This window comes from Nansenia antarctica, assembly GCF_963989245.1.
Source record: "Nansenia antarctica genome assembly, chromosome: 9".
Classification (NCBI taxonomy): domain Eukaryota; kingdom Metazoa; phylum Chordata; class Actinopteri; order Argentiniformes; family Microstomatidae; genus Nansenia; species Nansenia antarctica.
This window is the reverse complement of record NC_137679.1, coordinates 21,321,720-21,326,851: the sequence shown is the minus strand read 5'-3', so window position 1 is coordinate 21,326,851 and position 5,132 is coordinate 21,321,720.

Here is a 5,132-nt window from a genome sequence, read left to right as displayed (position 1 = left end):
GAAGAGTCCAAAGATCTGCTCACATTGGACACAAAAACCATCGCACATCCCAGTGCTGCTGAGCTTGTAAAAACTCACTTTGAGAAAGGTCAAGCTGCCTTCAGAGACTTTTTCAATGGTCTGGGGGATGAGGGTTCCTTCTATAAGCCCATTAAAAAGAACAAAGCCGACTTCTTTCGCCAAGAGGCAGCTGCAGCTTCCAGTGACATGAAGAAGCAGGTACTCAAAGATGACTGTCGTCTGTTCTCGCAGCTTTTTATATCGTGCCAATCACGAGAGTGTGACCTGCTTGAGTTCTTTAAGCATGAGAATCAACCTTTCCCTGCTGCACTGAGTGACACAGGGAAACTCCACTCTGGCCAGAAGTCTCAGCTTTCAAAAATTCTGGAAGCTACCATTTCTCCTCCTGACAAACAACCAGAATGTGATGCCATTATCATTGATGGTTCCTCTCTTGTGCATTCATTGTCTCCTACGACATCAAAGACCTTTGAGGAATATGCTGTCCAGGATGTAGTTCCAAAAATCCAGACCTACTCATCAAAGTATGAGCGAACAGATATCATTTTTGATGTCTACTGGACTTCAAGCCTGAAGGCTGAAACTAGGTCAAACAGAGGTATGGGAGGTCGACGAAGAGTGAAAGACAAAAACAAACTGCCACCCAACTGGAAAAGCTTCCTGCGAGACAGCAACAACAAGACTGAGCTCTTCATGTTCCTAGCCGACAAGATAGTGACCCTGTGTCTCAACAATGTCATAGTTGTGACCAAAGGGGAGCAGGCTCTATCAAACAAGCCCATCAGCCTTGAAGGCTTAAGTCCATGTAACCATGAGGAAGCTGACTCCAGAATCTTCATACATACTCTTCATGCAGCCAAGCAACAGATGAAGTCTGTGTTGATCAAGGCATGCGACACAGATATTCTTGTTGTTGCAGTCAATGTTTTTGCGACTCTTCAGGATGCATGCTTAGTAAGGCTTTGGGTAGAATTTGGCCAAGGTCAGTCCATTAAGTGGTTGCCTATCCATGACATGGTGCTTTCTCTTGGCCCAGAGAAATCCAGTGGCATGCTGTTCTTTCACGCCTTCACTGGCTGTGATGTTGTGTCAGCTTTTCGTGGCAAAGGCAAAAAAACGGCATGGCAAGCATGGGAGGTTTGCCCTGAAGTGAGCCCTGTCTTCAAAAAGCTCAGTCAGTACCCACCTATCATAGAAGATGCAGACCTCAACATCCTTGAGAAGTTTGTCATCACCATGTATGACAAGCAGAGCACTACAGGCAAGGTTGATGAGGCAAGACTAGAATTATTTGCGCGGAAGCAAAGGTCTTATGATGCCATTCCACCGACAAGCGCATCCCTCGTTCAGCATGTGAAACGGTCTGCCTTCCAAGCTGCCTGCATATGGGGCCAGGCAACAGTGTGCAAAATGCAAATTGAAAGCCCTGCCAACTGGGGCTGGAAAAAAGATGGTGAGGTCTGGCAAGTGGTCTGGACAACCCTTCCACCGATTGTTCAGACGTGTGAGCAGTTGACGAAATGCGGCTGCAAGACTGAATGCAGAGGACGATGCAAATGTTATCGATTCGGCCTGAAGTGTACCCAGTTGTGTGCCTGTGAATGTGAGGACTAAAAGAAGAAACAGCCATGATTGCCAGCCATGTTTTGCTCAGAATTGTACAATGCAGCCTATGCTTGGACATGTTTTCTGTGTTTCCGCTAACTACAGTATAAATGAAAAAAATAATATAATAATAATAATAATAATAATAATACAAAATACAACAACAAAAAATTGGGGGGGAGACAAAGACAGCCTCTACGTGGCCTTCCCTACAAGTAGCTTACAGGTCCAATAGCCAAAAGGAAATTGCTCAATCATTCTGGTTATTTTGTGTCCTTTTTGAAATGAGAAAATAAAATGAATTTGTAGCACTGCTTAAATGCAATATGCGTATTTTGCGTATCGGAAACAACACCAAGAGAGTGTTTTTAGTTTAATTCCCATTTTATCACCATAATATTCAATAATTTTGATATTCTAAATGCAGAATTGGATTTCTCACACTCAAAAACATATATTTCAATGTATAGGCCATCAAAATAGGATTATTCAGTCAAAAACGCTGTTTGAATCCATTTCGAATGGCGGCCATCTTGAAAAATTGTGGCCATTTTGTTTTATCAAGTGGAAACCGTACTTTTCTGAGAGAGTAGGTCCCAAAGCACTTGTGTGCCAAATTTGGTGCTTGTATCACCAAGCGAACGATTATTTCATTAATCTGCTGCACTATTTGGAGGGACATACAGTTTAGTTTATTTGGTTTAGAGATGTGTTCATTGTCTACAGGAAACAAGAAGATGGGTTCATCAGATTTAGCAAGAAGTTAATTTCCATCTGTCGTCCTAAAAACAGTGAACATGGACACAATAAAATACACAATATCAAATACAGGAAACAACAAACATCTTTCATAAAACGAAGACGGTACAAAGTGCATGTTATAATACATAATCAAAAGGTCAAATAACATACTCTTAATCCCAAATCACAGCCCTACCTACATAGACACACATTAGAGTCAGTCTGAACAGTATAAAGTGCATGGATACCTACCTAGATACATGTTAGAGTCAGTGTGATCAGTGTAAAGTGCATAGTTACTACCAACCAGTAAAAGGGCCAGATAGTGTACTGTTATACATAGTAAAAAAGGTCAAATAACATAACCATACTAAACACAAATCACAACCTTACATACCCAGATACACGTTAAAACACGGTCAGAAAACTACACAATTCTAAACACTGTTTGATCAATAAATATGGTCAACAGGATCCTAAACATCTAGGTCAGTGCTGACAATGTTGGTTGCTTAAATACTCTTCTTGACCTCACGGGAGAAGCTATAATAGTTTGTAATATTTTGAATGTGAGCACGTTTTGGAACTGCAGTCACCCCTAGAGGTGGACCTAGAAGCTCTGCTCATTGACTCAGAACAACCCTGTACAAATGTCTTCAGCGCATTATGGATTATCTTATGTACTAAGCGGATATCTGAAAAAATATTACATTGTCTAGGCTTAACATTTTATACTTCTCCTGTATAGTACAGTGATGGTGCTGCCGTGGCTTCCTATCTAGAACCTTCAGTGCTTGTCCATTGAGTGATCTAATGCAGGGGTCTTCAACCTTTTTCAACCCAAGGACCCCTTGGACGAGAGACAAACAGAACAGGGACCCCCACATGTAATATATATTTTTAAATGTGTCACATTTTAAAGCCTATAATAACTTTTATATTTACTTCATTCACCTTTTCTTTCACCGTATTAACCTATTTATATACTGGGTTATTAGCCTATGTGTTTATGATTGATAAAACGTTCATGCATAATTATGATTGGTTATTATTATTGTTGTTGTTGTTGTTGTTGTTGTTGTTGTTGATGAGGCTTATATTTTCTATTATTATTATTTTTCAACAATGAAACTTTTAGCTTCAGGAAGCCAGGTATGCCTACCTCAGTGAGATGACTGGCCCTGGTTGGTGGTACACCGCTTGTCTATTCTGGGGGAGATGGAGGTTGTCAGGCAGAGCATCATGTCATCCTCAGACTGCTGTCTGGAACGGTATTTGCTCTTCAGGTAGGTGAGGGAGGAGAATCCACTTTCACAAAGATAAGTTAATTGTTGCAAAAGGCAAGAGGCTCTGGGTGAGAGGCTGACTCGTACACATTCTTTGTGTGTACTGTCTGTGGTTAGGTCGATCAGCTGATCTTCCTCAGCGGCTGTCAGGTTTGAGCCGTCGGATGCATTGTCTTTGAATGATAACCGTATCCATGTCTTGTGCTTTCTCCAAGACTCAGTCTCAGAAAAATACTTCTCAACTTTCGCGTGCCTCCAAGTGATCAACAATTGCGCATTTCACGTCAGGCGAGGGCACCGCGGAATCCGCGGAAATGCATTGAAATGCGCAGCCAGCTCCGTGCGGTAGCAGAATCTCGAGGATAGCTGTGCGTAATTCAAAGACGCGCGCCAATACTGATCCACGGGAAAGCCATCTGACCTCGGAATGGTAAAGGAGCGCGTTATAGCGGCGCATAGAGAAGCAAAGAGGAATTAATGTTAATTTCGCAATGATGACCGATGATGCCCATGATTCTGACACAAACAATAGAACACCTGTGCGGCGGAGTGATACATATAGTTAAAAGTCCCAGAATGCCTCTTGTCCAATCAAATTACTTGGTCGGAACTAACTGTTGTATAATGTAGGATCATGCCGTTCAAGTCGGTCTTAGCGGCTTCCACTGACAGGGAATGTCTGATATGGCAAAAGTTCGCGATATTTAAGCAATATCACACGAGAGGGAGTGTGTTATACTGAATATCAGCACGGCTGTGATTCGGTCGTAGGTACGTTGCTTTTATACAACAGTTCTATAGCGCAATTTATTAGTTAACAGTAATAAGTGACAACAGATTATGATTTGTTTGTTTATTTAATCATTTATTTTGGCTCCGTCAAGAAAAAATTGTTCCGCAACGGGACTGTTCAACTAGCGAAGTTTCCCACAGAAGTGGGGAAAAAAACGTCAGATCAGATATATAAACGGGTTATTTTGATAAACCGGATACATTTTGTGAATATATATGGTTACTTTCTCGCCTGAAAACATATTAAAACTTCATAAAATGATATATTAACACTTGTAGAGCCAAATTACAGCTTTTAGCCAATGGCGGCCAAATTTGAGGATTTAAAAACGGAGAGTTTTGCTTTGCTCGCTGATTGGCTAATGTCTTCTTAGTAACAATGTAGTCTAATTAACGGTAATTTAACACCTGTGCGGTGGAGTGATACCTATAGTTAAAAGTCCCAGTGCTGTTATACTATATATCGTAACTCATGGAATGCCTCTTGTCCAATCAAATTACTTGGTCGGAACTAACTGTTGTATAATAAACTTCAGAACATGACACATCTTTTTGATATGTTTCTTGGAGGTCAGTGAGGAATCTAAGATAACCCCCAATGTTAGTATTTAAACTCTTGAACATTTTTTTAAATCCGTTGACCAGCTACATAGATACTTGGACTCTCACTAACGCGCAGTAATATTC